Below are 8,549 nucleotides of genomic sequence, written 5' to 3'. Positions count from 1 at the left end.
CCCGAAACCACACTGGTATTTTGCAGTTTTTCACACTGATTCTAACGGTGAAAACCGTTTTTTCCTATCTCTTGTGGTTTTTGTTATACTAATTTTGCAACTTACGTAATATCATGTGATTCGGACTTAAGCTAAGTGAAACATGGCTAACGGGAATAGGAACACGATGGTAACTCGTGCGGGTCGATAATTTGCTCGGAAGCACGACTTTTAGCAACTGTTCACTTACCGACCGTGGTAAAAGTTTAAGTATGGTAAAACGATGGTACTGGGAACAGTACCGACTTTGATACTTGAGAAAAACGGTAACTACTAGTATAATCGGTTACCGGCATGAGTTACCTCTTAACTTTGTGTTCTACGGCGTACTTCACTGTACGCGCACCTACCTTACACTTCTAGTCTATGGTCAGCACTTAAGGTAGTGTTTCAAAGGAACTTCTTCTCGACCAATCAGAGCTTGGGGCGGTGAAAAACGGCTTAATACTACGCGTAAAGGACTGTGAGTTTGTCCACACGGAAAAAACAGTCGCACGAACCTGGCTAACATAAGATTATGGAAAGATACATAACTTTAAGCTTGACACAACTATACAGAAGTATGTGATTATAATACAACGGTTATCGCCGTAGTTTAACGTCATTGCGGACGATTAGGAGGGAAAAAATGTTGGGACGTGACAGCTCTGACTGAATAAACGCATCTGGCTGTACCAGTCGCTCCGGTCGCTTATATACTTTATAAAAGGTGTTGATGCAGCATTGTTTCACGCTTGCTTGGTTCCTGCGGTCGCGAAGTGTGCTCTATCTTTGCGCGTGCCTTATCTCTTTGGCGACCCTTCGCTTGCCAAGGCCAGCGCCCGCGGTTTTTACGCGTGAGAAAAGAACATTCAAGAACATTAAAGAATTACTACTAGAAATTATTAATAACGTTAACATGAAAAGGATTATTAGTAGAATAATATAGCTATCTAGGTAAAATACTTATATTAACATAGGTTTGCTGTAGCGTTGCGAACAGTGGTTACAATATGTCACTAATCATACAAAAATAAATCATACATAATAATCTGTATTGATACGCTATTATAACCTTTTCTAATAACAATATTTTGCTGTGACAACAGTATATTACCAACCATGGTATATTACCAACCATGGTATATTACCGACCATGGTATATTACCGACCATGGTACATTACCGACCATGGTATTTTACCGACCACGGTATATTCAAGACTGGTAATTTACCGACTACTGTAAAAGAAAAATGAAAAAGAAAAAAAACAGAAACATCTTTGTCCACGGATGTGACAACTGTCACCAGAGCCGGAAGCCCGTTCGCAGAGCAGGGCGTTACAGTGTGTGGAACAGAGTTTCATTACGGAGAGACAAATACTGTTAACGGCTCAAAGACAATATGAAAAGAACGAGCTGCGTAAAGAGGCCAGGTATTGGTCCAAGAAAGTGCTTAGCAAAGTTCTCGATAAAGTAGGGTATCCTGGAGCTACCTGAAAAAGAAAAAATAAGTTTTATAGGTTAAGCAAAAAAATTGTTATACTTATACTTACCAGTATTTAATAGTTTTGAGTATACTTACCTTATGTCCTAATCTTTAGTTTTAAGATTATCTGTCCTAAGCGTCATTCTAATGGCGGGTGTTCACTTAAGTTGGACACGTTACTTTAAGTTTAGCTAGTAACAAGCGCAACAAGTGAAAAGTTCTTCAAGTGGTGGAGAATGTTGCGACTAAAGCGACCAGTGGAAGTAAACTGAAACAGAGAAAAATTTACTTAGTAGTTAAGTAAAGTGTTTCATGTAAGGCGATTGGCAGCGAGCCAAGCGGTACTCCAGTAATGGAGTTTTTCCTTAGTCTTTTGTTTAGTTCTGTTTTCTTTCTTTAGTGATCAAGGGTCACGGTCTGGTTTTGTTTTGAGCTTTGAGTTTTCTAAGTGACCGTTAAAAGTTTTGTTGAGTTCTAAAACGTGTACAAACGCTAGGGAGATGCTTTAAGCGCGTTTTCTTTTGTTAACTCCGCTACAGGAGTAGTTAAGGTCCCTAGTGTCCACGTAGCTTAAGTTAGGGTGCCGAGGAGGCAAATTAGTCCAGATAAGGCATTAAGGCGTTCTAAAAAAGTATTTGCGATAAATTAGGTACAATACACATGGTTCAACTGAAACATGGTGTTAAGGGATAAAAACAACACGGTGGCGAATAGAGTGAACCTGAGATTGGTGTAAACGGGTTTTTAAGGCTTAGTTAGTAATTTTGGAAAAAGTTATTGGTTAAGAAGAATTAGTTCTGTGATTATGTTTGGCACTTCAAAAGGGTGATATATGTCATAAAAGAAATAGTTAGTTGTAAAATTTGGTTAAAAGGNAATTTTAGGAATTAGTCAAAATTATAAACATTTTTGGTATGCAAGCGTGAGTAGGAAAGTAACCACCGGGTTGAAATTTGTTAATTAGTAATTTGAAAAATTTGTTTGTTTAAACAGTTGTTAAGGTTCCAATGTGCTTACTGTGTTAAACAAGCGCGGAGGAACGTAAAAAGAAGGACTAATCTGCGCCCGACCGGGAAAGTAACTGAGTCTCGCGAACATAGAAAAAGAACACACCTAAAGGTGCACCTACGCGTTCTCGCGTGATCCGTGCTTTAGGTGGCGAGAAGGAAGGACCGGCCATCTTGTGCCAGCAGTCGAACACGAGGTACCGAACACGTAAGACGTGGTAATCGTTAATGCGTGTTATAACAAAGAGTTCTCGCGGCTCAGTTCAGCGTTTAATAATTATATGCGCTTTAATTAATACGCGTTACGCGCGTGCAATATATAGTTGTAGTGACAAGAGAATAAACAGTGATATATTCTTATATTCATATATTCGTAAATACTGCGTGTTGTGCAAAGTTATTTGGATTAACCTTCCCCATCACGACAGGAAGGAATTTCCTGAGGGACTCATCCCGCACATCCTTGTTGTTTGGCGGAGAAAACAACTGGCGACCGTGATCTATCAACAATACGGTAAGTCCTTGGCCATAATTATCACCTAACCCCGGTCACACAACAACATCAATTGATGAATTTGATAGTATAAAACCAGGTAATCATTTTATGGTAACTGTAATTACAAATCTCAATGATCATAAAAAAGTGGAAGTTATATTTATGTTAAACAAGTAAAAACTCTTTTAAGGCTCCGAAGTTTCCAAACTAATAGAAAATATATATTCGGTTATAAGAGCCGTTCGCTAGGTGTTGTGCAGAATTTATACGTGTACATATATACATATATACGTGTTCACTTGTAAATTTTTACACGTGAACTTTGACTTGTAATAACAATTCTAAAGTTTATATAAGATGCTACACTTGCATCTTGTATATAAAAGATCCCAAATACCCTTTTAATATATTTATTGTATTTTTGTGCAAGGTAGTAATTTATCTTAAGATTTTAATTTTTGTGGGAACAGCAATGATTATTGTTGCTAAGGTAAAATAAGCTTGTCAACATCTGTTACTACTGAAAATATATGATGGGTTTATACAATGAATCCTAGGAATCTATTTGCTATTATTGCATAAAGTATTTCTAAGAATCCGAATGTTCCTTTTTTACTTTTTGTACTTATAATAAATGAAAGATTATTCCAAATCTTAGTAAGATTAAAATATAAACTTCTGGATGTACAAAAAATCACAATAAGTGTTGGTATAGGGTTAAGTGTACCCCTCCTGCAAAGTCAAAAAATGAGGTATTTAATTATTGATCTGAGAGCATGGTAATTGCACCAGCTAGCACAGGTAGTGATGAAACAAGCAGAATAACTGTAATTAAGAAAAATTAGACTATTAAAGAAGTTTTGTCTACAGAAAAATGTTTATAAGTTATATTAATATTTGTAGAGATAAAGTAATAGCTCCCAAAATTAAAGAAATTTCTGCAATATGTAAAGAAATATTGTTAAAAGTCTACTGACGAACCTTTGTGGATTATATTTGTGGAGAGAAGAGGGTATACTGTTCAACCAGTTCCAACACCGGAGCTACTAAATTTTTTTAAAGTAAGAAGTATAATAGACGGAAATGGAAGTCAAAATCCTATGTTATTTATTCGTGAATAAGCTATGTCTGCTGACCCAATTATTAAAAGGACAAGGAAATTACAAAATCCTCTAATTATAAATGGCACAACTATGAAAAAAATTATATTAAATTTGTGTTATGTTACAATAAAAGTATAAAGTTGATCATTTTTAATGATTGCTCCGCATGATCCAAGTTTAATTCAAATAATTATTCTTATTAATGACTCGATCATACCAGCTTATGTAGCAAATATAAAGTAGACTTCCAATATCTTTATGATTCGTCAAATATAGTCATTTGTTCATTTTATATTTATAGTAAATGTAATATATTGGTAGTAAAATTACTTATAAAACTTAAACTGCTATGTCTGATTTAAGTAATAAATTGTAAATTTATTTAAAAAATACTTTTTTAATACTAAAGACATTTAAGGGTATTTAAATTATGAATATAATTTTAGTTAATAATCATTTTATATTTTATAGTAAAACTTGTAGATTGCAAATTGAAAAATATCAATTTCTATTAAAATGTTTAAGATTTCTAAAATAATTGTTTTTTAACCTTTGCCGGCTTATAGTTTACTACTAACTTAAACTTTTTAAAGTATTTTAATTAAGGGCGTAAACAAGGGTAAAATAATAAAGGCAGAATTATTTACATCATAACTTGATTTTTTAATGTAAATTTAGATTTAAAGTGTTTTACAAATATGGATCATAAAATTATTTTTCTGTGGATAAATGTTATTAACAAGGAATTAAATAAAAGAAACATTATTATTATTATCTTATTTGAATTTTTAATAATAATTTAAGTTGTGAATTATTTAAAGATAAAAAAACAAACTGGTGGCATTCTTGATAAGATTCTTATTATTAAAAGAAATAGTAAACTAAAGTTGTCCATATTGCCTTAAAAAAATTTGAGTGAGATTTTAGGTTTATATTCAAAAGTAAACTAATTATAAGTAAAATGGTGAGTAAGTAAATCAGTATATAAATCCTATTTGATGTGTTACTTAAATAAGTATATTAATTTATCTTGTTTTTTTCCTGGAGAAATCTGTAAGTAAGATTTTTATTCTTTTAATGGTGATTATAGAAACAAGAAAAACAAGTACTTATTGTCATATTTAAGAATATATAAAATATATTGTTATTATTAAGACTATAAAAACTGGTCTTGTAATCTCTGTAAGATAAAAAATATTAAACGGTGCAATTCCTGAAAAGTTAGTAAGTGTAATTGCCTGCCAGTTTATAAATTTGCGTAAAAAAAATTATCATAAATGGAAAGAGGTGATTCCAACTTTTAAAATAAAGATGATATTAATATTGAATGTCTTGAATTTAAAATTACTGAGTTGATAATTATAGCAAACAATATAATTAAGGATGCTAGAACTTGGATTACAAAATAGGTAAAAATAAATCTTTTGTCTTTAATTATTATGAGTATGTACTTGATGAATATGAAATTTATTAATTTTTATACTAAATTACATTTGGAGTATGCTGGATAATATTGTTGGTATTAGGGACGTAAAAATTAATAATTATACGATAATGATATTAGAAAATAAGTTGATTTATAATTAAAAAACTTATGAAACATTAATATTTTGTAAGATTTTCTTAATTGTAAGTTTTTGAAATTTGATATTTTCTTACAAACTTTTAACTAAATATCGACCAAATCAATCCAAGGTTTTATATCAATTCTTGATATTCTGATATTTTTCTAATTGAGACGTGTACGTATCGCGGATAGAATTTTTTTAACCTAGAAAAGAATTCAAAAGTAGTATTGATTTTCTTTTATTTCTTTTATATTGCAGAAAAATTAACACAAAGTGCCACAAAATATACTGTGAAATTCTCACACAGAGACGGAAAAATCACAGAGATGCTCAAGGTGGCAAGAATGAAAAACTAGGTGCCCGCGGGGATAAAGATCACAGCCGTGCAGCTGCTTAGTGAAGCAAAAAAATGTGACTTGGAGATTCTGCCTTCACCTTCAAAGCAGAAGATCTTGGACTTTCACGAACTTGCTTATTATCAACATTAAAATCGCAAAGCGTTGGAGGATGTCATACGCAAGAATCGTATGATCATTTCTAACTGGATAAAGTACGCACAATGAAAAGAAAGTCAGAAACAGATTCAACGGGCCAAATCTATTTACGAGCTAGCGCTGACGGTAGATTATCGGAATATATCTTTGTGTGTCTCAAATACATAAAGATAAAGATGCGCAACAGGCAGGTCAATTACGCCAGGAATTTGTGGGATCGTGCGGTTACGTTGCTGCCACGAGCAAATCAATTTTGGTACAAATATATGTACATGTAAGAATTTCTGGAAAACATTGCCTGTGCGCGTCAAGTGGTCGAGCGATGGATGAAATGAGAACCGGATGTACAGAAGCCTGGCAGACGAATATGAAGTTTGTGCTGCGACAAAGAGATTGATCGCGCCCGACAAATTTACGAGCACTTTGTTATGGTACATCCCGATAAAGCATTGGATAAAGTACGAAGGAGCCTTACAAATTTATCAGAGGCGCGCGCGACGTTTACAAACAAGCGGTGAACTTTTTACGGAGACGAGGGTCTGGACAAGAAGTTGTTTCCGGCTTTTGGCAAGTTCGAGAAGAATCGACAAAAACACGTTTGCGCGCATGTCATCTACAAGTACGCTTTGGAACATCTGCAAAAAAAAAGCAGTCAAGAAATTTACAAGGTTTATACAATTCACGAAAAAAAGTACGGCGATTGCTTGGGAATCGAGGACGTGATCAGCAAGCGGAAGCATCAGTACGAGCAGAGAGTGAAAGAGAATCCGTCTACCTACGACACGTGGTTCAATTATCTTAGACTGGTGGAGTTTGTAAGTAAACCCAATGTGATTCACAAGACGTACGAACAAGCGATCGCTAAAGTTCCGTCCATCAAGAAAACCCAATGCTGGCATAGGTACATTTACCTTTGCATCAAGTATGCCATCTTCGAGGAACTGGAAACGAAAGACATCGAACGTTGCCGTGAGGTGTACAAAGTGTTCCTGAAACTCATACCGCACAAACGTTTCACTTTCTCCAAGATATGGCTGTATTACGCGTACGTTGTCGTAATCCGACAAAAGAACTTTGCGAAACCAAAAAAAACGTTGGATCTGGCACTTGGCATCTGTCCGACGAACAAGCTCAATCAAAGTTACATTGATCTGGAAACGCAGCTTGTAGAGTTTTGATCGATGTCGCAAGTTGTATGTGAAGTTTCTCGAGTTCGGTCCGGAGAATTGCGCCACTGGGATGCGATTTACCGAGCTGGACACGCGTTTGAATGAGATTGATTGCCCCCGCGCGATCTACGAATTTGCCGTTGTCCGGCCGCGATTGAACATGCCGGGACTGCTTTGGAAATCGTACATTGATTTTGGAATCGCTCAGGGCAGGACGAAAACGCTCGTCAGCTGTTCGAGCGTCTAATCGAACGCACGTTGCACGTCAAAGTCTTGATCGGTTACGCCAAGATCGAACTGCTGAACCCGCAGCTAGAACACAGTCCCGCCAACGTCGCTCTAACCAGGTGTATATTCGAGTGCGAAAACAACGCGTCGAGAAACAGCGGCGACATCTCGAGTCGCGTGTTGTGCTGGAGACTTGAAAGGACTTTGAGAATGAAAAAGGCACAAAAACTATTTCCAAGATTAAGTAAAAGATATCGCGCAGAGTAAAAAAGAAGCAAAACATTGTTGAGAAGGACGAGAACACCAACAATTAAAAAAAAACTAGGATATGTAAGAAAAAAACTATGTAAATTTGCAAATCGTAAACGTTGTTTTTTCGCTAGCAAATGCAAAAAAGGAACAATAAATCAACACTGCGTTACATCAAATATACGTTTATTTTGGTGCCGTCAATACATCATTGTCTTGCTTAGTGACATTAAACAAACGTTAAATCATGTTTTACTATAGCGGAATTGACACTGGCGTAAGCTCCGTTCACTCGCGCTCTCACGTATTCCAAGAGATTCGCTTCATCTATGCGAGTGTGATTCGAGTCAACGGCGTCGCATTTTCTCGCGGACAATACTTGTACGTTTGGATACTACCGTTGAACAAATAATTCCAACAGTTTAAACGTTACGATCGCTACGACTTCTCTTTTTGGACGACAGTCCGATTAAACGCGCGCGCTATACATTATATCGTAAAACCAACTGTACCAATTGCTGTTAGGTTAAGCACCGCGCGATCGCATCTTTTACCTAGATCAGTAGTTGCTTGTATTGTTACGTCCGCACAATACTTTTAACTTGTAAGTTCTTTTAGTATAGGTTAATTCTGCGCTATACTAAGATTTCTTCCTACCATAGCCTTAAGCATGTACATACACATACATATATACGCCTCGTAACTATTCTATGCATCCAAACATACCCTA

General features: G+C 35.3%; 1 pseudogene; it reads left to right on the top strand.

Annotated features, from left to right (window-relative positions):
* Positions 1–6,005: 6,005 nt before the first annotated feature.
* LOC109860969 lies at positions 6,006–7,884 on the top strand (annotated as a pseudogene).
* Positions 7,885–8,549: the final 665 nt, after the last annotated feature.

Source organism: Pseudomyrmex gracilis, unplaced genomic scaffold, assembly GCF_002006095.1.
Source record: "Pseudomyrmex gracilis isolate BER0280 unplaced genomic scaffold, ASM200609v1 scaffold_523, whole genome shotgun sequence".
In the NCBI taxonomy this organism is placed as follows: domain Eukaryota; kingdom Metazoa; phylum Arthropoda; class Insecta; order Hymenoptera; family Formicidae; genus Pseudomyrmex; species Pseudomyrmex gracilis.
The sequence above is the reverse complement of the archived record's forward strand: the minus strand, read 5'-3'. Positions and strand labels throughout refer to the sequence as shown.